General features: G+C 35.0%; 1 protein-coding gene and 1 non-coding gene across 4 annotated transcripts in view; both read right to left on the bottom strand.

Moving 5' to 3' along the window:
- Positions 1–26,767, bottom strand: part of CSMD3 (CUB and Sushi multiple domains 3) — a 1,202,189-nt gene that overhangs the window by 597,552 nt on the left and 577,870 nt on the right. The window lies entirely within an intron of this gene.
- On the bottom strand, positions 21,699–21,829 carry LOC123860691 (small nucleolar RNA SNORA63). The gene has a single exon (XR_006794809.1). It is a non-coding gene; the product is annotated as a small nucleolar RNA SNORA63 (small nucleolar RNA).

The following is a 26,767-nucleotide window of genomic DNA, read 5'->3' as shown; positions in this document are numbered from 1 at the left end:
TGCATTTCTTTGCCTCATTCCATTAAAATCTTGTACATGTCATCCTTTTCCAACTCATCAGTAACAGTTCATCGTACATATATGATGTACATATATTTTTTTTTGATGTACATATATTTTAAATGCACTTAAGACTTTACATAATTATTGATGTGGGCAACAAAGGCAAAAGAAAAATTAAATTTTCTTACTACTTACAGTCCATTGAGAAGTCCTTGAAACAGGCAGAATGACATTCCTCTAGGAGCTCAGCTGCCTTGATGGTAATACTTTGCTAAGGGCAAAAGGCAATCTTAGCCCAACCCCAGGATCCTGTGAATGTACTTTGACATATAAAAATTCCTTTGGGGGCACCTGGGTGGCTCAGATGGTTAAGCGTCTGCCTTCGGCTCAGGTCATGATCCCAGGGTCCTGGGATCGAGTCCCACATCGGGCTCCCTGCTCCTTGGGAGCCTGCTTCTCCCTCTGCCTCTCTCTCTCTGTCTCTCATGAATAAATAAATAAAATCTTTAAAAAAAAATTCCTTTGGAAATTTCCTTTATCTCTACCCCCCAAGATACATGTTGGCAATCATCCCTCAAGCATATGACCCACCGATATATATCTGAAGGGTCTCATTACTCAGGTTTTATTAGTAATAAATAACCTTTTCCCAACAATAGCTGGCCCCCTCAAGGTCTGGGAAACCTTGCTTCCAAATTCCTTAGAGACTAAAGCTATCCCTAACCCCCTCCCAGCTTGAAAGTATATAATGGGCCACTCCTCATGACCCCAGTGCTGCTCTTTGTGTCCTGTCCCTGTCCTTTAATAAAAGCACTTTTTTGCATCAAAGACCAAGAATTCTTTCTTGGCCATCAGCTGCAAACCCTAACATCTTTCCTATATCAGTTATTATCATCACTTTGAATATCAATTTAGAGGTCCCCAAAGTTTGCTTGATTTGCCCAAGATCACTCAGCTAGTATAGCAGAGGCAGGATTAGAGCTCACATTCTTTCATCTCTTACTTTCCCATCACTAAGCATGTGTCTCTCTAGTATGTTAAATATAGCTTTCTTTATATAGTTTTCTTTACTAGGTTCTTTTCTCCCCCATTAGCTTATATTTTGGCATAAATCTCCTCCAGACAACTTTACTTCAACTTGAGGGTTATACCTTGTGGTTAAGTCATTTAGTATTAAATGGTTACTTTTAATTTTCTCTTATTTGTGTCTGATTTTTATATTTTAAGTAATAAAACTGTTATTTTGTAATAAGGAAAAAATAACAAATGGTATTTGTCTTCCTTTAACATTAGTTACCAATTTTTCTTTTTCAATATACTACCTATCTTCCCGTAAGTCTTCTATGCTCACTACAGCATTTTCTTCCCCTTCATTCACTCCTTTTTTCCTTTTTTTTTTTTTTTTTTCCATTTCCATGGTATAAATAGTCCTACCTTGGCTGATTTTAACATACCACAGGTTATCAAGGCCTGACAAAATTTCTGAATATTTAATAATTGGCTCTTTTTTCCCAGCTTTATTGAGATATAATGGATGTATAACATTGTGTAAGTTTAAGATATATAACATGATGATTTGATACACAGTAAAATGATTACAATAAGGTTAGTTACCTCCATCATTTCACAAAATTACTTTGTGTTTATGTGGGGGCGTTAACATTTCAGATCTCTCTAAGCAACTTTCAAGTATATGACACAGTATTATTAACTATAGTCATTATACTATATATTACATCCACAAAGTTATTCATCTTATAACTTGAAATTTGTTCCCTTTACCCAACATCTCCCTGTTTCTCCCACCATCCGTGGTCCTGACTTTGGCAACTACAATTCTACTCTCTGTTGCTATAATGTTGTCTTTTTTAGATTCCACATATAAGTGAGATCATTGCTTTACAACATCGTATGAATCTTCTTTATGCACTACTTCATCTTCTCTCCCATTCACTTTTTGAAAGTATTACTGCTGACTTCTCTCATTTGGGTATTGAATTGCTTTCTCAAGGCCAGAAATGACCTCCTGATTGCTAAATCTAATAGTATCTCTTCATTTTTTCCACATACTTGATCTCTTAGCAGTAATGGAAAGTATTGATAAGCTTTATTTGAAGTTATCTGCCTTCCTTTACACAGTCCTGAACTCCCTTGATTTTTACCTAATTGTTTTAAATTGTTATGCTCCAGACCCTGTGGTTGGTTGGTTGGCTTGTTTTTGCATTTGACCCATATGTAGCAGAATTATAAATTGATTACATGGCTTATTTTTCTTTGTTCAGTGGTCTCTCTGAATAGTTAATCTAACTCACTTCTATGACTACGACAGTCATTTCTGTGCTGATAGCTCTCAAATTTACATCACCAATTTTTCTATCTCCTATTTCCGGAGGAATTGTCTCTCTGTTTGCTATACATTCTATGAAACGCTTTAAAGGAGCTTTTAATTAAACTTCTCTTAACTCATCCATCCACTTCCCTTCCATACAGACATAAAAGCACTCCTCAAGACCTACATATTTCTCATCTGAAACATTCCATTTTCCTTCTTTTCTTCTCTTCGCAATACCCAGTACTTCATCACCATCTTTTCTTGAACTAAAAATAGCTACTTAACTCCTCCCCTATACTCATTTTTCTCTGTGTCTCATCCTCCTTTGTGCTACTATATTTATCTTTCTAAAAGACAGATTTGATTATTTTACTTAACTTCATTTAAAAACTTCATCTCTGACTCCTATAGAATAAATTACAAACTGTCTAATATAAAATATAAAATTGTTTCTGTGAGGACCTAGATTTCTTTTCCAGTACATTTTATACAGTAGACATTCAACTTGTGCCAGAAAAGAATTCTTCTCTGAATGTATCATACCCTTTATAATTTTCCACTTATTTCTGTGATGTTTTCCAAGTCTAAGATGTTATTCCTTCTTACATCCCCTGCAGAAATTCTATTCATTTAAACAAAGCCAAGCTGTTGTGTCACTTCTTTTTCTAAGAAGTATTCCTAATTCCTCCATTCAGGGTTCTATAATGGACTGTAGTCTTCACAGGACATTTATTTGAACACATGTATAAAGGTGGTTAAATGCTAGTGATCTGATAGAAAGTACAGTTATAAACATTTTAAGAATTTCATAGCAATAAAAAATTTATAGCAATCAATGATGGGTTTGAAGTTAGTAGAATCAGCTTTCTGATAGGACATACTGCTTCTTTGAGTGACACTACTTGGCAATTCTCTAGCATGCTTTGTTTTTCAAGATGTATACACACTTATAATCTTTTGTGGACAAGGCCTTGTTTTTCATCTTTGTTTGTTAATTCCTGGTGCAGTGGCTTTCAAAATGCAGGGATGTTTACTAAAGGAACAGATATCCAAGTTCTTTTTCACAGCTCTCATGGAGTATCAAATAAGTGATCTCTACATGGTGATGAAGAATCTTTGTAAATGTGTGTTAGACTAGGAAACTATTTTGAAAATAAAGAAAAAAAAAACACTTATAAATGATAAGTACAAATCACCCATAAATAAGTTGGATTTATAAAATGCTATGGGGGTAATAGATCAAGAAATGCTATGGAAGTAGATAAAAGATCAGGGAAGGCTATTCTTAGGAAGTGTGATAGAAAAATACTTGTTTTATTTCTAAGTTTTGTTTTCCTCCTTTGGTAATTTAGGAGCCTTTCTCCAATGGGTCTTGTAGAAACCTTATAAAGAACAAATTCATTCTGATCAAATCAAGGTGAATTTGTACAAAATAACAAGGTGCCCATTTCCCCAGTAACACTTCATAAGACATTACCTTTTTAAAATTAACATGTGACCACTATTAGAGATGGTTGAAATGAAATGATTTAGGGACATTCTAGGAAAAAAAAAAATCATCCCATGTTGGCAGATGTATGGGTTCTTGAGTACAAAACAATGCACTGATGAAAAATTGACTTTGAGAAAATAAAATGGCTCAGGAAATTAAGTAGTTTCTAAGATAGAATTATAGGAGGTCTAGTTTGAGCTATATTAACTTAAACAAATATTTCCAAAGTTGTTACAAAAATACTTTATACATTAAAATAAAATATTTCCAATGAAGGAATCGGTTATCTAGGTAGGAAAAAATGCCCAGAAAATGAAACAAGCTTGGGAATTAATTTTCAACTGACAGCATAAAAGATTTGCTGTAATGAAATGGATGAAGCATGGTAGAAATCTATTATCAAAGTGGACAAAGGAAAATAAGACAAGTGAGAAGAACACCACCAGAAGAGAATCTGTTCTCTTAATGGGCATAAATAGGTATTGTGGAGTTTTCACACAGAAAATAGAACTCCATTAAATAAGTACAGATTTCTGGGTTGCGTGTCAGAATTTTAGTCTTTCTGCACAATATTTGGCATATGTTTTGAAGGACTCTGTTCAGCTACATTTTATCCTTCTCTTGCACTTTCTTTCTGGAAAGAAAACCCCTTAATAGTTTAGAAAATCATGTACAGAGTTGTTTTATTATGAAGGGAATTCCTACATGGATGTTTACTTTGTAACAATCTAAACACAAACGTGAAATTTAAGTAGTGACCTGAAATATGGTTATAACACTTTTAATACACCAGAATTTCATTTTGTTTTTAATTTTTCTTTGTTTAATACAGTATACAATATATATAGCTAGAAAAAAAAAATGCTGATTTACCTAAACATCAAAAACCTGTTGTTAAGCTTCAGATAAACAGCTCTGAATCAATCTCAATTCTCAGACTGTGGACTCTTGGTCATAAACATCTCCCTCCTGCCCCCTTATCCTTCCCACCCCCCTCCCCACATCTGAAGGTGACTGATAAAACCTACTTAAATCAGTGTGTGGAACTATCAATAAGTAGTTCCATTTAATAATATTTAATTGGACATCCCAGTCCCTATGTCTTCATGAAAAGCTGATAAAGTGTCAGAAGTGGAGTAACAATTAGGACTAATCTTCAAATACATCTGAGCATCATCTGCATAAGAATGGCAAGTCTAATCCATGTCTTCACTGAAAGGAAGCATATAAATGTGGAATAATAATGAAATGAACCCAAAGCAGAAAACTGGAAAACAGAGGAGATGCCATGAAAGGGACAGAATGAAAATCAGCAAAAGGCAGACTGCACAGGATCAGGTAAATCTGATTAAAACCCAGGAAATGCAATTCCTATTAAAAGTGAGAAATATAATAGATTTTTCAAGTCAAAAATAAAGTAAGGAAATTCTTTATTTTTCTTTTTCTAGTTCTTGGTTGTTCATAATTTAACCTAGTCATGAAGGTTAAGTTTACGTACAATCCTGCTTCTCCCTGCTCTTTGTTTCACTGAATCACCCTATAGGTATTAGGATGAGAGGACATATGGCATTAAACCAGTAATAGAAATGACTGTATGAATTAATGAATCAGTTTACTTTTTTGAGAAAAATAAAAGAAAATCCTATTTAATCTAATGTTGCCAATAAGAAATAGATCAGTGAGGTGGTAGGATAGAATAAGATGAATTTCTATGCAAAACATATCTAGGAACCATAGTGTTTTTAAGGCCATTCATGAGAGAAGGGTTGGTGGAAGGAAGAAAAGAAAGAAAGAAAAAGATGGTGTATAGTAAAGACGGGGAAAAATTTAAGCAACGGATTGAACAAAGGATTTAACAGATAAGAGTATGTATTATTCAGCTTCAAATTGTTTGTCTACCTTTGATGTAGACTGTCTGCATCCTTTCCCAAATTATCTAGAAGATTAACTGAGTAGGTTATCACTTGTATATTTAAAAACTGGGTTTTTTGTTTGTTTGTTTTTCTTTAGAGGAAACTGGGGACAGTGTCTACTTGAATTGATGTAAAATTGACATAATCCAGAAAATCAGAAAGTAGGAATTTAAAGCCAGAATTAACTGTTAAACATTAAATTTCTACCTACTGGCCCAAGAAACTCACTGACATCTTTTAGAAGGTTTTAGACCTCCCAGAATTTAAAATTGGGGTAGACTATCTGTTGTACATCGAAAAAGGCAGGAAACATTAGGAGTCAATTTGTAATTTCAAAATGCATCATGCTCTAAGCTACTTACATAGCTTTTCATATGTGGTTTCCTTCATCTGGAATATTATTTTTTAGCTCTTAACCTGCTAGCTAAAATTCATTTTTCCAAAGCCTTACTTGAATTAGAGCATTCTTACTCTATTTTAATTATTTAAGTACTGAATTTCTTAATGTTATGTATTTCCTCTCCTAGTGATAAAAAAAAATTGACTTAGTGTATATAACATAGTAAATGCTCAGTAAGGTTTTTTATTCAAGAATAATTAAAGTGAAATACACCTAAATTTAAGAAATAAAAAAGACTGGTGGGCGCTGTGAATTGTGTAAAACTGATGAATCACAGACCTGTACCCCTGAAACAAATAATATATTATGTTAATTAAAAATAAATAAATTTAAAAAAAGAAAGAAAGAAGACCAAAGTTTACAATTTAAGTGTTCTAATTTAAATGTGAGAAAAAGAGGCAATTCATCAAAGAAGCATCTCAGGATAATTTGGATATCACTTGAAATTCTAAATTATTTTTCCTCCTAGTGAAAGGTCAAATGAATCTTTGATGATAATTTTTTATAATTTTTCGTGGAGGGAGTTATTCAACACCAAACACTGACTTAGAATGTTCAATGCAAAAATGAATAAGATGGAATTCTTCCTTTAAGACACTTGAAGTCTTAAAAACACAAATAGGTCATATTAATAATGAGTTACGAGTGTTAAAGGTAAGCAGGTGTTAATGGGAACACAAAAAGTGCACATTTTTGCAGCTTAGGAATTTAGAGATGTCATCCTTGAGATGATGTCAAAGTTGAATGTTGAAAGTTAAAGTTAGGACACATGAACTCTGAGTAGAAGCCAGGATGGACTTCTAAGCAGATACACTAAGTAACATATTGTATCTAAGAAAATTAATTCCCAGAACATCTAAGATTGTTTGGAGCTGAGGGGATTCTTTAGGTAGACCTAGAGAGGTAAATAAATGTCTATTCAAGGAAGGCCATACATGATAGGCTAAGGAAGTTGTTGGATTTTAGGTGGTTTTGTTGTTGTTGCTTTTGGGGTTTTTTTTGCTTTTTGGTTTTTGTTTTTGTTTTTTTGTGTTTGTTTGTTTTTTGTCAAAACTAAGGGGGGGATACTTTGGGTGTGCTGAAAGGCACTTAACTGTGCCTGTAGTTAAGTTGATCAGTCCAGATGTTGTAAGCAGCATGGATTTAAAAACTAAAAACTAGAAGACTGGAGATAAGAATGAAAAAGTCAAGTCATGTACTTTTTTCCCCCCATATACTTATTTTTTAAAAATATGATTCTATTTAGTTTTGAATGCAAGGGCATAGCATATTTAGTCACTTATTCATTTTTTTAAGATTTTTATTTATTTATTTATTGAGAGAGAGAGAGAATGATAGAGAGCATGAGCAGGGAAGAGGGTCAGAGGGAGAAGCAGACCCCCCCCCCCCCCCCCCGCCGAGCGGGGAGCCCGACGTGGGACTTGATCCCGGGACTTCAGGATCATGACCTGAGCCGAAGGCAGTCACTCAACCAACTGAGCCACCCAGGCACCCCTAGTCACTTATTCATTAACTCAGTCATTCACTAATTATAAAAAAAAAATCAGATGCACTCAACAGTATGAGAATTAGTGAACACGCAGTTGTGGACCAGCCCTGCCTTCATGTACCTCACATTCTGGGGAGAAAGACAGACGTGAAACAGCACATTACAAGATTATATAATCACTAAAAAGGCTACAGAGGAAAAGTCCAGAGTTACCTAAAAGTACAGCCATCCATCCTTTTATTGTGTTTTGCAGATATTACATTTTTTTTTTACAAATAGACGTTTCAGGGCAACCCTGCATCTAACAAGTCTGTCAGTGTCATTTTTTCCAATAGCATTTGCTCATTTCACATCTCCATGCCACATTTTGGTAATTCTCATAATATTTCAAACTGTTTCATTATTATTATATTTGAATTGCTTTTGAATTGTTGCAATCTCATGATAAAACTTTAACGAATGAGAAGCTGGTTCTTAGGACGAGCAAAGAAAGTGGTTTTTTGAGATGGAATCTACTCCTGATGAAGACTCTATAAAGATTGTTGAAATGACAACAAAGGACTTAGAATATCATATAAATTTCTTTGGTAAAGCAGGGCATGGTACTAGAGGACTGACTTCAACTTTGAAAGTTCTATTGTGAATAAAATGTTATCAAACAGCATTTCATGTTACAGAGAAATGTAGAAAAAAAGAGTGAATTGATGTGGCAAAATTCACTGTTGCCTTTTTTTTTAAAGGAATTCCCTCAACCACCCCAACATTCATCAACCACCCCCCATATCAGTCAGCAGCCATCAACATCAAGGCAAGACCCTCCACCAGCAAAATGATTACACTTCCTGAAAGCTCACATGATGGACAGCACTTTTTTTTTTTAGCAATAAAGTCTTTTTTAATTGTTTTTTTCTATACACAATGCTCTTATATACTTATAGACTACAGTATAGTAGAAACATAACTTTTATATGTACTGGGAAACCAAAACACTCATTTGACTTACTTTATTGCTTTATTTGTGGTGATCTGGAACCAAACCCAAAATATCTCCAAGGTATGACATAAATATATATGATTCGCTATAATTTGAGGAGTCAAATTATAAAGTACTAGTCCTCAAAAAATTAGAGGCCATCAATACAACATAATTTAAGGCATGGGAAAGAAGGACAACTCATGTCAAAAAATGATTATATGGTATTTTTTAGAAAAAAATATATTTTTCAAGTGTATCCAACAACCAAATCAAGTGTTAATATTTTTCTTTGAATTCTTCAAATATGCTTGCATGAATTGTTATAAACTATTGTGATTAGATTTTAGATCTTGGTGCTGTTGCTAAGCAATTTTAAAGTATCTCAAAACAGTTTTTGTTAGGTAGGCATATTATCTTCTCTCCAAGTTTTTTCTTTATACCAACAGGCTTAACATGTCCTTCGTGATATGAAGGCCACATAACAGACAACCATTTCCCTAAATAATGGGGTTTCATTAGAAGCTCTTTCCTGCTTAACAATGAGCAGAATATGCCTCTGTTGTGGCATCCAAGATCTTTATAAAGGGAAGTATAGAAAAGTAAAAAAGACTGGGAGACCACATCTGAGAATTGGGTCAGTGAATCCTAGATATGAAAAATACTGATATATAAGAGAGTCTATTTCTCTGTGCAAAAGGATATTTTAAAAGTATTATTCATGATTTCAAGGAATGAAATATAAGATTCTATAGAATGTCAACCACCAAGATTACTTTTGAGTTTATACTACTCAAGGGTAGCATCATTATATAAAGCTAAGACAATGTTTTGAAAAAAAAATTACTATTTGGGAAGTAGAAAAGTCTTGGCACAAAGCTATCATTTAGGGCAAAACAGAACAAAAAAAGTGGTCCCAAATTATGTAAACCTTGGATGGAAAAGAAAACTGTACCTATCCTTTATCTGCCACAATAAACAGCTGGGTGAAACAAACATCTTCAGCCCCATAAACAGGTTAAAAATGTTTCTGAAGTGGAACTCCAGAACATAATTTCTACATCCTGATATGGTGACAGGTAAATTAGCTTAATTAAATCTCTCAAAAATTTAAATTAATAAATATATGAAAACCCCATACTTATTTAATATTGAGGACTGGGATATAAATTGCAAAATCAGATGTCACATGCTCAAAAGCACAGTTGACCCACCTGGTAATTGGGCTGGGAGTGGGAAGTAAAAATTGGGGTTATGTGGCCATCTGGCAAATATATGCCCAGGATAAAGGAGGAAACCTCTACTAAAATGTTCAGGCACCTCTGAATGTGGGCCAAGTTTTCCAGTTCTTCTAATTTTTCAAAAGCTAGGAATCTGGTTATGTGAAATACTTAATATTTCAAATGTTGGAAAAAAATTTTAAGATATAGCAATCTATAATAGCCAAAAATGTAAGCTATTTCTGGACAACAAACCTCTCTGATTTGCAATATTTGATCCACGTATTTGCTTTGATGTAAAATTAAAACAAGTAGATTAGGATTTCAGTGAAATAAGAGAATTTAAAAACATAATGATAAACAGTTATACATAATTGTATTTCAGTTACAAAATTGCAACAAATTATTTCAGTGCTTCTAATTTACAAGATTTTTTTAAAAATTGCTTTCAAAATGAGAAACCCTTATCAATTCGTTCATTTTATTCTCCTCTTCAATGCCATTTTTTTAAGAAATAAAATATTTTGGAATAATTTTAGATACACAGAAAAGATGCAAAGATCATGCACAGAGTTCCCATGTACCCTCCACCCAGTTTCCCCTAATGTAAACATTTTACATAACCATGGTGTATCTGTCAAACCTAAGAATATATTACTGGTACATTCCTCTTAACTAAACTTCAGACTTTATTTGAATTTCATCAGGTTTTTCGTTTCCTTTGTTTTGTTTTGTTTTTAGACTAACATCCTCTTTTCTATTCCAGGATCTAATCCAAGATAACACATCACATATGTCTCTTTAATCTACTCCTTTAATGTCATTTTAAATTAATATTTTGCTAATCACTCCAAATTTGTGTGTGTGGGGGGAAGGGCTTAGTGCTTAGTATGAAACGTCGATAATCCAATATATTACCAACCCTCATGCAAACATGAGGATGAGTTTCAGAGTTGGCAAAACTCAAGGCCAGAACCTGAACAGGGTGAAGTTGGTAAGTAATAACTTATCATGCCACAGGAGCCCTTGGTTGAACCTGTCTGCATCACAGTACAAACATTTTTCTAGCCAAAATTCTTAAAGATTCCTTTGCAAGGGTATAGTTAGAAATAAACAAAATTGCTACAGGGTGGTTTAACCTGGACACGAGAAAATAATTTAGTGTTCCAGAACTCATTGAGTAGAAAAACTACAATGAGCTGTTCAAGATGCCATGGAATCTCCTTACTAGATCTTTTTAAATAATGCAGAAACCTCATTCTCTGAGCAAAACACAATGGTTACAGGGTGTGAAAGCATCACTCAACTTTGTGAAACAATCACTAGTTTATTAGTACCAATCTATGTGAGTGATAAAAAGTAGTGGCCCTCTAATTTTTTTTGTGTGTGTGCCTTTCAGGAAACTAAACACACTGGATATTAACACTATTTTGTGTTTATGCATAATTCCCAATTATCAGCTTAGGGCAGGGCTTTGCAGTCTTTGCACTTTTGACACTTTGGGCAAGATATTATTTGTTTTGTTGTCAGGGGCTGTCCTGAGCATTGCAGAACGTTTAGCAACACCTCTCTGTCCATTTGATGCCATTAGCAACCCCCTGCCAAAGTTATGACAATCAAAAACTGTCTCCAAACATTGCCAAATGTCCCTTGCACGGCAAAATTCTGCCTTCCTCCCATTAGGAGCCACTGACTTACAGCAGTATCTTTCATTCTACCTAATATCTTTGATTTTTCCTCACTCTTTTGTTTCTCTTTATTCTGTACCAAGAAGTTTTGGTGAAAGGAATTGTAGAAATAAGGCATGAACTTCAGCTTCCATTACAGTGGGAAGTTACATTAAAAGTTGGTTAATAGAGTGTTTTGACACTCAAGAAGTAATAAAAATCTTATTAACAGAAACTATATTATACACCCTTCTTTCCAGGTCCGTCCCTTATCACTTATCTAATCCCCATTCATACTTCAGAATTTAAGTGGGCACACCTCTGGGACATTTTCCCTGGTAACCCCAATCCCAGTTCACCCTGAGTAGGGTGCTGCTCCCCTTTGTTCCCATACTTTTTATCTTTATAAGCTAATTTATTACTAATATTACCTTATTCTGTTCTGCTGTCATTCTTTTGCCTCAGTATACGGTGAGCCCCTTCAGGACAATTATCACATATTACTACTAATTAGTCCATGATTGGTCCTGCAGGTAGTCAGTTAGTGTTTATTGAATGAATGACACCCTTAGAAAATGGATCTTGATTGTGACACCAAACTAGGGGATGTGGTATGTCAAGGAGCAGGATGAGGCTTACTGGAGATGATGAAAAGCCTAGACTCGTGAAAAAAATTGGGGTACAATATATCTGGACCTAGCTGTATATGTATGTTTTTAATATTGACTCTGAGGAACTAATGTCAATCATAAAATGGGATATAATGAAATATTTAAGGTAATGCTCTAAGTCTGGCCACTGGCAAAGTTGTCAAGCACTTGAAATGTATCTGTTTCCTGCTTCCTAAGACTTCTGATTTCATGTTGTCTTGTGCGTATGAGATTCGAACCCTCTCTGAGTCCAGACTCTAAGTTCTTAAAAACTGTACCAAAAATTTCTATGTAACCACAATTAAGAACAAGGCTGTTTTTGTTGCTCATATTTAAAATTGTGTTGCTTTCTTCTCAATAGATTTCATAGTCCCCATACCTATTTAGTTGTACGGATCATGTCAAGAAATGTACTGGCATTCTCAATGTTCCTTCTCAATGTAACCATATTATTGAAGGAATAAACTTCTTACTCGTAAGTACACTGATAATATAAATTTCATTATCTACTCAACATTCTAATTAGAAAGACTCACATTATGTCTGGCCTGGTAAGTTACCTTAGGAAAAAAAAGTAAGTCATGAATTCTCCCAGCTAGAGAGGACATTTATAGGTGAATAGTTTGTGGTATTGAAATAGGTATTCTTAGAGATTTTTTAAAAATCCTATTTAAAAAAAAAACATTTATCAAATCCTAAACTGTATATGCCTAACAATCAAAAGGATGTACCTTCCATATATTCTAAATATCAGGGTTCTGCTTCCTTTTTCCTTCTGATATTGATTTAGAATAAATATTGAAAGTACAAACTTTCAGTTATATGATAAGTTCTGAAGATCTAATGTACGGTATGGTGACTCATTAAAATAACTCAGCTTTGTACACTTCAAAGTTGCTAAGAGTATACCTACACACATACACACACACACACACGAGTTAACACTAGGAAATGAAGGGTGTGTGAATTATCTTGTCCTTGGTAATCATTCCACAACGTATATGCATATCAAACCATCACACTGTACACTTTAAATATATACACTTGCGTTTGTCAATTATTCCTTAATAAAGTTGGGAAAAAAGGGAAAAAAAGACATCAACCAAAACAAAAAAGGAGTAACTGCAAACAAATCTTTGATATACATATTACAGAAATTTAGCCCTGAGACCAAATTGGTTAGTAAAAAGATTTGAGTTTGACAATACACATGCAAATGTGTAAACTTTACTGTCAATTTGCCTACACTGAATCCCTGAATCTATGTTTTTATTTGTAAGAAAGAAATGATACTGTAGTATCGCAGAGGTTTATTGAAAGGACCAAATGAATTGATATATTTAAAGCCTGTCCAGCATATAGTAAGCTCTGTGTATTAGTTATTATTATTTAAATTTTATAAAGAATATAACTTAAGAGTATCTATTTGAACTCACAGAAGTATATGCCAAAATCTGTTTTTATCTAGTATGCTATAAATATTTGTTACATTTTTGTCAATTTTGTTTTATTTTTGAGGTAATATTAAAATAGGATATTGCTGAGAAAAATTCCAATTAGCCACCGTAGCTCTTTATTTGCATACATGAATATATTTTAATATAAATACTATATCATTACTTATGCACATTTATAGTATGTTAAATATTTTTTCATGTTTGAATACATGAAAATATTCATTAATATATACACTGTTTGTATCAATACTTACACACACTTTTAATCCTCTGATTCTTGAAGCCTAAAGCTTTGTAAATAGGTAATGCATAATTCTTTCCACATTTTCTACATATTATTTTTATGATATGTATAGTGCATTAAATAAAATTTTAAAGATGATGTGGCCTGCAAAGGATAAACAGTTGATTACCTAATAAACTCGTAAAAGTCTTTATGTAGAAAAATAGCCTGCATGATCCAAGAACTCAGGATTGTCATGAATTTTCCACAGCATGTAGATGATCACCAAAAAGAAGACAGTAATAAAATCACATTTATTTAGTCCATAAATCAATTTACAACAGTTAGTGTTCTACCTGGTAATGAAATCCTGTTAGTCAGTGAAAAATGTGTACATAATGCACTCCTGGGTGGGAAGCCGTGTGACATTTTCACCTCTCTAGTAAGCCATAGTATATTATTTCAGCAGCTGGCATTTTTCCCCATGTGCATATATAACCACCGAACTGGGAAACACGTGCACACACACACACGTACACACCATGAACATAAAACTGAAACCAAACCAAATCAGACTAAAACACATACTATAAATATTGTTAAGAAACTGACTTCAGCATCTATTCCCTAGAAATGTATCAGTAATTTCACCATTTCCTGAAGATTAGTACAAACAATGCCTATTATATGGGTTAGGGAAATAATCTGAGTTCCCTTTGGGATTACAGCCATACACACAGCCAGGGAAGAATGTAACAGCATTGTCTGTTATCCTTGAGTTTACTTTAGGATTATTCTCTGGGAATATAAATTTCTGAATATTCCTCAAGCATAGGTCTTCTCATTCTATGACCTCAAACCAAAGTTCAGGTAAGGCTTGACTGGAAACATCTGATACGGACCGAACAGCCAAAAGGAGGATATGAAATCACATCTTAGACTATGTTACCTAGAAACTATGCCTGAGACAAGAGCTCCTTAGGGAGAGGTTTAATTGGTCATATGACCTCAGGGAGCAGAAATGAGGAATAGGTGGGAGTGAAGGAGTCTTGGAATGCAGGAAAGACAACACAAGGCTGTGCCAAGGATAATTGGTATTAAGCCCTAGAGAAACTTCTGGCGAAACTTGTCAAATGCTTCTCAGAAGAGCAGAGGAAACTGCAGGAAAAAAAAAAACAAAAACAAAACAAAAACAAAACAAAACAAAAAAAACAGACACTTACTTATTCGATCCTATCTCCTTGTGGTTCAAGAGTTGATTCATAAAGCATTAGCTCCTCTACCATGTCTGGTTCACAGACTTCCTGTCCCACATGTCAGATGGGCCACAGGAGAGGGAGGAAGAGGCAGAAGGAGAGGCCCGATCAGGAGCACCTGCACCGAACCTAACTGACAGTGACAGGAATTAGAGATGAAGACTTACAGAGTGTGCAAGAGGTTTGGGGCACATTGCCTCCCTCGCTAAAATCCTACTATTAAGACAACCAATTAACAAAAATTAATTCCACTGAATATTTTTAGAAAGTTAAATCGTTTAGGAAATGGATTGTTTTAAAACTGAAAGCGAATCTCTAGTTTGCAATATTGTATTCACTAATGGGAAAAGGGAAGGTTAAATGCACTCCGGGTTTCTCTCCAAAACTTTCCCTCACTGCCCCTACATTTTTCACATTTTCCTTCTAATTCTTATAATTGAAATGCCAGGAAAATCCCCTGCTCTATTTCTGTCTCAAATAATAGATTTAGAGAGCAATGAGATACCATCATTACCCTGATGATATTCAGCTGTGCCATTCATTTCCTCTGGACTCAGATGGCGCTGAGCCTCTAAGCTCCCTTCAGCAGCCAAGTCCGGAGGAAAGATGAGCTGGCACACTTCCAAATCATTAAAGACAGAGCGATCTGGCTGGTATGCTTGAGAAACACCAAGGGATTTGAAAAGAGGAAGTTTGGGCTTTCTCAAATGAGGTGACTCACAGAGACCTGCCTGGTGTCGGTCTATTTCTAGATCTCAATCTGCTCAAGCAATTCCAGGCAGCACCTATGGAAATGAGTGCCTTTTGTCTTCTTGCATTTAACTTGAACCTTGAAAACCTTATTAAATGATTCAGTGTTTGCTGGGGAAATCTTCAAGCTGACTTTTGAGCCGGTGATCAACACTTGCGTGTTGGTTTCTGATGGTCCTGTGAAACCGAAAACTTGGAATTCCTCAAAAGAAGAAAGAAAAATGTATATCTAAAGTATTGATTTTAAATATAAAGTCTCTATCAACTGCTTTTTTAAAAAGTAATTTTAAACTAGACTATATAAATGAGATGAGACTCTCACTGGCTCTACCCTTCTTTCTGACCTCCAGAGAGTATTGTAAGAAGATATTTAAAGACAGGTCCTCGGAACAAAAATCCCTCTAATTGACCTTGAGTGTTCCCCATGAGAGTTCCCCAAGAACTCCTATCTTCTGATATGCCCTTGCCAAGCCGCTAGATCATCACTGCTAAGGAAGCAGAGAAGAAAGTTGCCTTCAGAATGTATTTCTAAGTGAGTAATAGATGTGAAATGAACATAGTTTAAAAAAAAAACACACACACAAGAAGGCACTTGTCAGTTTTTAAATGCACAATTTTTACAGTGTCAGAGAAGTATACTGTAGTCAGTTTTGTCACTAATGGTTTATTTCCCATTAAAATTCATGGGGGAAATAAAACATCAATGACATTCTTCCCATCAAAATGCATCAAGTGACAAGAGCGTTTTACCATGTGGTTAAATTGCCATTATCTAAGATAGATGACAGTCCTTTCAATGATTGCCGGCGCTTCTTTTAGAGGCGATGATAATGTCTTTGCTATAAGTCTCTGGCATCAAAAGGAAAAAAAAATCTTGATATAAGGACAGCTATTTTAGAAACATGAGGCAACATTACTTTTTCCCCACTCTATAGCAGATATAGTTTCATCATGATGCCAGAAACAATGCCAAATAAAATTCTTTTTCGTTAAATGATTTCATATTGTAAGGCAAAGATATTATAAGCAGACGATACTCAGGATAAGCCTGTGCTACCGCAGGAGGCTTCTGAATTCAAGATGGTACTCGATTTCCTAAAGTACGTGAAATTTCCACACTTTAACTTTTGGAAATCTAAGTCCTGTATAAACATTTTCATTTTCCATCTTTTTAAAAGCACATACTGAAGCATGACAAGTTTATTTTCACTACTATGTGACCTCCAAAGATGCTCAGTAAATATTTGCTAAAAGACAATACCTGAGTTATATATCTGGTTTTCCCATATCCTTGTTTTATTTAATAGGTGTGTTTATTTTGGGAGGAAGTATGTGGAAAGAAGGAGGTGGAAAAGATATACTAGTACAAAAGAAATATGCCATTCATGCATTGTTCCTTAGGGTTCTTAAGAGCTGAGGGATATTATATTATTATACATTTTATTATATTATTTATATTTATACTATTTATATTATTTACAAGAAATCTTCTACATTGAAAATATTATAGTTTAAAAGCACACACATATAAGCTATATATATGCATGTATATGTATATATATGTGTGTGTGTATATATATATGTGTGTGTGTGTGTAAGTTTTATATATATATTCACGGTATTCACAGAAGGGAGCAGGAAAAGTATGATTTTCCCATTCTTACATCACGGTATTTAGTTCCAAAGCCACACAACAGACATCCTTGGACTCCTAACTTCTTTTTTTTTTCCCCCTAAAGATTTTATTTATTTATCTCACAGAGAGAGAGCACAAGTACGTAGAGAGGAAGGCAGAGAGAGAGAGGGAGAAGCAGGCTCTCTGCTGAGCAGGAAGCCCAATGCGGGACTCGATCCCAGGACCCTGGGATCATGACCTGAGCCGAAGGCAGCTGCTCAACCAACTGAGCCACCCAGGAGCCCCTGGACTCCTAACTTCTGATCCAATGGTCTTTTCCCTTAGTCTTGCTACACAAAGTATGGCATGCAGAGCAGTAGTACCAGGATCACCTGGAAGCCTGTTGAGAAGGCAGAATCCAGGCTCTCAACTAGACCTACTGAATTAGAATCTGCCTTCATTAAGTTCCCCAAGTAACTGTTCTGTCCATTCAAGCCTGAGGAGCACATCCTTTTGCCATAGTCTCCTTCACACAGAACTGCCCTTAATTAATTAAGATCACTGACAGGAAACATTTCTCACCCATATCTTATATCTAGTACCTCTAGTTTTATCACCCACGTGCAGGAGTACTTTAAGAGGGTGATGTTTGTTGGTGACATCTCTGACGGTTTGACCATTATTCAAACTTATCGAGAGAAGATTCTGCTTTTTATTGGGTTCATTCTGGGCTGAGTCTACTGGTTAACATGGTTCTGCTCTTTCTAATGAAACAGAAACTAACAAGAACTAAGTTCATCCAGTCAAGCCAAGCAAATAGGGTTTTAAGACTTCTACAATTTTGGCATTATGCCCAACATTTGATGTATATACGACTATATGAAATGGATTTTAGAGATCAGGAAAATGAGACTTATAAATAATTTGTTTATGGTCATATAGATAACTGAGCAGAGAGGGAAGTCAGAGCTATGTCTATCTGACCCCAAAGTCTGTCCTCTTAACCAAAAGGCTACTCTAACTTCCTAAATTAAGTTAAGCCACCATTCGTGTGTGTGTGTGTGTGTGTGTTTTCTGGGCAGAAAATGTAGGAAGATGAGATTGTATACATTCCAAAAGTCCTGTGATCTTTATCCATCTAGAACTGTAGATGTTTATTAAATATAAATTGAGGGCGCCTGGGTGGCTCAGTCAGTTAGGTGTCTGCCTTGGGCTCAGGTCGTGATCCCGGAGTCCCTGGATGGAGCCCCGCGTCAGGCTCCCTGCTCAGCCAGGATTCTGCTTCTCCCTCTGCCCCTCACCTGGCTTGTGCTCCGTCTCTCTCTCTCTCTCTCCCCCTCTCTCTCTTTCAAATAAATAAATAAAATCTTTAAAAAGATATATAAATTGATGTTATATGCATTAATTTATATTTCCTCTGTCAATTATTAGTTAATATTTGAAATCTATTTTTCTGTATTTTCCCCACTAATTTTATACTTCTTAAGAATCTCTCTCCCTTTATTGTCACTTCTCTGGATATATTATTTTATTTTGGTATAAGTGAGTGAATATAACCATAGGCCACAAATGTTTTCCAATATTTGTGGATGGGTGAAAATATAATTACCATTGTGAACATATTAAGAAAAAAACTTGTTCCATTACTTCAAAGACCACATATTTTGATAACTCTAGAGAACTCTTAGAACCAAGAATTTTAATTTCAACTCTGCCTCACATTAAGGGACCCTAATGAGACACTGAATATTAATGACTCTCATTGTCACTTTCTGTAGAATAGGGGTGATTACACTTTGCTGATAAGAATTTTATCATGATATCAAAGGAACAAATAATATCCATAAAAATTTCCTGTCATTCAATAAAATGAAAAAATACCGTTTGTTTGTTTACAAGGAAGATACTGAAAATTTAATTTATATATCATGAGAAAGTGCATTAAGGGAACATCAATAACCTAATGTCAGCACCTTTGTACTTGCTGTTCTCACTGCCTGCGCTCTTTCCTCAGAGGGAGCGTGTGTACACTTTTCTCCCCCAGTTCAGAACACTGCTTAAATGGCACCACACAGAAGACTTCTCTGACCATTACATACACAATAGTGGGCTGTGAGTCTCATAGTTTTTCATCACAGTATTTATCCTTCAATTATTCCCTATTCCCAGAGCTGTGTTTGTTTATTATAGGTCTCCTGCCCTAGAATATGAGTTCTATGAGAATGGGAACTTTGGCTATTTGTTTAACCATTTTATCTCTAAAAGCCCAGAATAGTGACTGACAAGTACCAGATTCACAGCAAATGTTTGTTGAGTAAATGAAGTAACTAAGTCTATGTATAACCATAGGCAAAGGATTAATAAAAATGGCTTTACTACTACTACTATCAGCTAATCTTAATTATGTACCAGGAATTATATACTAATATCAGCAAACTCTCAGAAACCACCTGTGGGGGTATATACCATTATCTCCATTTTCCAGATGAAGAAATGAAAGTTTGGACTATCCTAGATGAAGTCACTGCTTCTCAACCTTGGCTGCACATTAGAATTATCTGGCAACCTTTGAAAAATATTGGTACCCAGGTCCCAAACTCAGAGTTCTGATTTCAGTGCAATCCCCACACTAAAGCAATTAAATTTAAATCACATCTGAAAAAAAAAAATAAATCTCTAGGAGTAGGGGCAGAGAATCAGTATTTGCTCTGAAGTTCCCATGTGATTCCAAATTATAGCCATCATTGAGAAACTTTCACTACCTGAAATAAATTAACTAACTTCCCCCAGGTCATATGGGTAGGAAGTGGTGGAGTAGAGATGTGAACCCAACACTGAGAGATTCCTTTGTGTGAGCATTACTTTTGACCAGACTTATAGACCCAGACAGCATCAAAGCACAACATTATATATTGGTAAATAACACAGGCTCTGAAGTGAGAAAGGCAAATATGAAACCCAGTCCCACCACTTTCTGGTTCTTGGGCAAGCACACTAACATCTCTGAGATTCACGTTGCTCATCAGTACAATGGGAATAGAATTTACCATCACCGCAACACATCAGTAGGAGGATAAAGGAGGTAAGAGAGAGAAGTATTAACGTAGCACCTGATTCATATTAAGTATTCAATATTTAGTTGCTATTACTTGAGTCATCAAACGTGCTAGGTTTTAGAATTAAAAAGGATTTAGATGCATTGGATGAATTCATGTAGAATAAATCCAAATAGGCAAAAAAATATATATATTATTACATGTCACTTCTACTGTATTAATTGCTATGGGAAATAATCAGGAATTTAAGGAGGGTACAACTTACTTGGGAAAGAAAGGATAGGACTGAGAGTTAAAATCATCACAAGGAAGCACGTTGAAAGTATTTAGCACAGATCAACAATCACCAACACTGGAATGGATAATAAATGCTAGTGGAGTTTGGGAAAAGAAGTGATCACTCTAGTTAGAATGGAAAAGAAAAGCCTCTTAAATGATGGGACCACTTAAAAGGCGACTGAAGTAGTAAGAATGACTACACATTCCATTTATTGGTGCCTTTACTTATTCAATAATTTTTATTTACTACTCCCTACTTGCCATTGCCTCTTCCTTACTTGCTTTGGAGATACAACAAAACTCATACCACACCTGACCACATGGAGCTTATATTCTAATAACAGACATCAGCAAACAAATGGCAGATAATCTATTCACACCATAAATACATGATCACTCTAGATAATGTGTTGCATGAAAATGTTTTAAATATTATTATTTTTATTTTCCCCAGCTTAGTAAGGTGTGATTGAAAAATAAAAATGACAGGTGCGTCTGAGTGGCTCAGTCAGTTAAGGGGCCGATTCTTGATTTTGGCTCAGATCACGATCATAGAGTCCTGGTATTGAGCCCCATGATGGGCTCCATGCTCTGTGGGGAGTCTGCTTGAAGATTCTTTCTCTTCCTCTCCCTATGCCCCACCCCCATTCTCTCTCTCTCAAATAAATAATCTTTAAAAAAAGAAAAATTATATATATTTAGATTGTACACTTTTTTTTTTTTAAGATTTTATTTATTTATTTGTCAGAGAGAACACAAGCAGGGGGAGTGGCAGGCAGAGGGAGAAACAGGCTTCCTGCCAAGCAGGGAGCCCTATGCGGGGCTCGATCCCAGGACTCCGGGATCATGACCTGAGCCGAAGGCAGACGCTTAATGACTGAGCCACCCAGGTGCCCCTCAAGTCAATGTTTTACTTGGTAAACATGTCTGAGACCATGCATCCCTGGCTGCTAAGCACCATGCCGGACAGGGCTAGAAAGGTAACAGCTTTATTTTGAGCAGGGGGCAAAGACAAGGCAGCACTTTACAGCTACATTGTAACTAGATCCTGCATCTAGATTGTACGCTTTTTAAGATGCACAAAATGATGATTTAATATACATATATGTTTTGAAATTATACCTCAAGTTAATTAACATATCTATCAGTTCTGTAGTTACCATGTTCTGCTTTTGGTGGTGAGAACACTTAAGATCTACTCTCTTAGCCATTGTACAGTGTAATCATAGTCATTATATAACTATTTGGCAATAGTTATGTAACTATAACTATAGTTAATAATACAGTACTATTAACGATAGCCACCATGCTGTACACTAGATCCATATAACTTATTCATTTTATTGAAAAGAATTTTAAAAGGGTAAAAGAGAATAATTAGAACAGGGGGGTATTTCAGCAACAGTGGTCAGAGGAGTCCGAATAGAAAAATTAATGATTAAAGGGAACCAGATATGCAAAATTTCTGGGAAAATTATTCTGGAAAGAGCAACCTCAAGAACAAAATCCTGAGGAGAAAATGAGCTGACATCTTCTAGGGTCAGTAAAAACATCACTTGTCCAGAACACTGTGAATAAGGCAAAAATGAACAAAAAGAAAGAGGAAAGAAAATAAGATGTGGATAGATGTGAGGTAGCTGTCTATAGTGGACCCGACCATATCTGGCAACAGACTGGGATTGGCACTGAGGAGGAGTCATCAAGGAGAAATGTAAGTTTGAACCAGAATGAGGTCTCCATTAACTGAAAAGATTTCAAGAGAAGGAGAAAATGTGAGGGAAGACAAGTGTTTGATTTTTAACAACTTAAATTGGAGATGATGTTGAGACATCCTAGGGGCAACAAACAGCTGGAGATACTAGTAGTTAGATGAAAAGTCAAGGTTAGATAGGTTTTAGAAGTCAATAGCTTAAAAGCAATAGATTCTGGAAAAAGCAGAGCATGCAAAACAGATGCTTAAAGATCAGTCAGAAGCAAAAGAAAAAAATACATGTTTTTTCCAAATGTGGTCTTTTTCTAAAGTTTTCTCTCTCAATAGTGGGGCTGTCTGACATCAAGTTGCCAATGCTGGAATTAAACAAGTCCACAAATTCTTTCACACTCCCTCTCTTGAATAGAGGTCAGCTTTACTGACTTGTTTCTAATGAATATAATGTGATGGAGGTGATGCTGAGTGATTTCTAAGGCAAAGTCATAAAAGGCTCTAGAGCTTCCGCTTGGTACTCTCAGGGAGTTTGCCCTTGAAACCTGGCCACTGTGCTATAAACAAGTGAGGCAACCACACAGAAAGTCCACGTGTGGGTGTTCAGGCCACACCTCTAACACATCTCAACATTAGCTAGCCTCAAACGCAGGTGTGGGAAAAGAGAAACTTCAGATGATTCCCTCTCCCAGCCTTTGAACTGCTCAGCAGATGCCAAGTGATAGAAAGATGAGCTGCCCCTGCTAAGCCCTGCCCAAATTGCAGATACCTGAGCAAAATAAATATTGCCAATGTTTAAACCAAGTTTTGAGATGATTTGTTACATTACCACATTTAACTAGAAAATGATATAAATCAGAAATTCAAGTTATTTATAATATTGAATTTTTTTTGCACCCAGTCCCACTTTATTTAATCTATCACCAAATCCTATGGATTTTTCCTCCTACATAATCTCTGAAATTTCCTCCTCCATAATTTCTCATTCACTTCTCTCCATTTCCACCATGACTACCCCAACCCAAGTTATTATAATGTCTTGCTGAGAAGATCTCCCTTCCATTCTCATCACTACAAGCCACATGTTATATTTTCAAAATGCAAATCTGATCATAAATGCCCTCAGCCTCTAAACCACAGCAGCAACAACAAATGACTTCCCACTACTCTTAGAATGAAGCCAGACATAACAGAGACTATAAAATCCTGCATAGTCGGACCCTACTTGCCTCTACAGGCTTATTTCGAAACAATATTTATCTCTAGCTACTCTGGCCTCCTCACCTCTCCACCTATATTCCCTCCAGCCACAGCCTGTGTGCATCTTCCTCTGTCTGCCTAGAAACTCTTCCCTCCCTTCTTTTCAAGGTTACGTTTTCCTCATCCTTCAGAAGTCTAATTAACCATCATTTGGTCAAATAAACCTTCCCATTTCTAGGCAATGATCCCGTTTGATGTTTTTTATTGAACCAAACATCCCTTAGGATGTCATAATTCTGACTGAATTGCATATTTGATACATGCATGCATATGTGTGTGTGTGTTGTTCCCCCACTACTAGACAGTAAGTTCAATAAGGGCAGAAACCATGTCCATTATTGTTTCATGTTTTGGTTCCAGAGCCTAGTCCAATGCGTGATGTACAGAATGAACTCAGTCAATAATCCATAAATATGTGTAGAGTAGATTGACTGAATATAGACATTCTAGTTAGTAGTATAGAAGGAAATTGTGATGCTAAAAATTAAGAAAGTGAAGGGAGAAGTAGACTAGATGTCTACCTGCAGGGTTCTGTTCTGACCCAACTGATTATAATCTCTCACTTATTTGAGTCTCATCTGATAAAAAAACACAGAAAATTGGTCATTTAGGTAAATCATTTGCCAGATTAATTTGAACATAGCTATTAATGAATTGATATGTTACTCTTCCATGAAAGAGGCAATAGACAATTCCTGAAGATACAATTTGTGTGTGTGTGTATGTGTGTGTGTAGGGAAGTAAGGGCAAGAAGAGATACAAGAATGAATGAGATGGGCACAGAAGAGAGTAATAGAGGGACAGAGAGAACATGCTCTAATTTTAACTACAACATAAAAGGGATAATAAGTAGATGTGGCAGGAAATGTAATTTCTATTATCTAATCTCCAGATTAAAAAAAGTAAGGCTAACAAAACAACCATGGAGTGGCCCCTTTCACTGATTTATTTACACATAGCAAGGTAGAGGATTTCAAGTTTAAAATAGATATTTCCTCCTACTCTTATATTTGCCAGCCAAATCATTATCCATTTAGAAATAATTTATAAATATTATTATTCCTTACTACTATGCACAAATGACATTGCAATAAAATTTTAAGCAATCTTCCAATGTTAAATAACTTCATAAATTTACAGTGCCTAACAAAAACCAATAGGAAAAAGGTATCAAGAATACTAGTCACATTTTTTAGTGCTTGAAGATTGTAATATTTGAATATTTGTGAACTATTTTCAAAGAACATGTCTTTCTTATGCTAGAAGAATTCAATTTTCCTGCCAATAATATAATTACACATAGCTTGCTGATGGCACTATGTTTCTGTTGCTTTTGCATTAATAAAATTTATCACATAGTATACTATTTTCACTTGTCATTGTAGTTCTTAAGCGCAAATTTTGTGTTACAAGTGAAGAAGGCTTTTTTGTTGTTGTTAGATATTAGTGTTCTAGTGATTATTTTGTTTTTAGCAAAGGGAAATGCTATATTTAGACTTTCTTTACTTCTGACTGCATAATTTGAATGAAAGGTTTAAATGTAATGGAGTAACAAAAATGTATAAACTTAGTGGCAGTCCCTGTTTTAATAATATACACATTTAACAATATACACATTTGATACTTGATTGCTACATTAAAGTAAAATGAAATTGAGTAAGATTTAAACTACAAAACAAATACATATATGTATATAAACATAGACATAAATGCATGCTCATTCATACATACCTACATATATATTAGTTGCCAAAGGCATACAAATTTATAGAAAACTGAATATTTTATTGCTAAGACCACAGTATGTTTTATTTATCTTTCATCACATGAGATAATATGATCATTATGAGAAGATAGACTGTATTTTCAATTCTGTCAAGATAATATCATTATGAGGAGATAGACTGAATTTTCAATTCTGTTGTAAAACATTGACTCCTTGGTTGTTGGATAACACTGTGGGAAATCACAGAAGACATAAATTTGAAACTCTGTTTTTAATGTTTTGTATTATTATTGTGTAACATGCAAGGTTTTGATTATTAACTCTGTAAATAAAGAAAACAGAAACTGGTCTTGAAAATGAACAATAATATATTAATTAATAGGATAAATGAGCTTAATTTCAATTTTATATTCATACAGATCACAATCTGGACACACATACATATGCAACTTTCTTTAAAATATCAAATGCAAAAGTTTTGAATTCTTAATTCCAAATTATTAGATGGTTCAAGTCTATTCCTACTTCAGCACTCTCATATACCTTCTCATGACCTGAACACTAATGTTACAATTGTCCTGAACTATGTGGAACCTAGGATTTTTGCCTCTTCATTTACTAGTTAGTGGAGCAGTAAGACATGATTCTACTTTTGTAGAAATCTGAGGAACCAGCATTAAATTGTGAATTTATCATATTGTTCTATGTCCTTTGAGAAAATATTGATTCAGGTTAACCTAAAGCCTATCATAGAAACTTATATTTTCACATTGATATTTTTTAAAAATTATCCTCCTAAACATTTTAGTCTTTAAAATTCTAAAGAATTCACTGAAGATTTATTACATAGATTTTTCTTTATCCACACCCACTTAACTCAATTTTTTTTTGCTTAATTGTCTACTGGATCTATATCTATGTATCTATAGATGAGTCTTCTGATTAGCTTTGGCACATAAAAGAATTATTGGCTGACATTCACTTCATTGGTTAGGATAAATTACATTCAATATGGAAAGTTGTAATATTTACTAAAATAAATTATACCAATTTCATATTCGTAATTATTTTTCAATTTTCTTTCACTGCTCTTGGTGGCCACATTTTTTTAATCACTGTGTTAGTAACACTTTTTCCGTATACATGGATGGGAAAGTGATCAATCCCCTTGAGAGCCATCATGGCAGTCATGGCCCATAGAGTCATACAGGTTGCTGCAGAGGAATTTAGTGCCCTCAGGATTAAGCAGGTTGTTTCTAGGCTGTTGGGAGACAATTCTCCATGGGTCTCTTCCATGTTTGCAT

The sequence above is a fragment of the Mirounga angustirostris genome, unplaced genomic scaffold (assembly GCF_029215605.1).
Source record: "Mirounga angustirostris isolate CCGP_5_RB_7025 unplaced genomic scaffold, mMirAng1.0.hap1 SCAF_4, whole genome shotgun sequence".
Taxonomy (NCBI): domain Eukaryota; kingdom Metazoa; phylum Chordata; class Mammalia; order Carnivora; family Phocidae; genus Mirounga; species Mirounga angustirostris.
The sequence above is the reverse complement of the archived record's forward strand: the minus strand, read 5'-3'. Positions and strand labels throughout refer to the sequence as shown.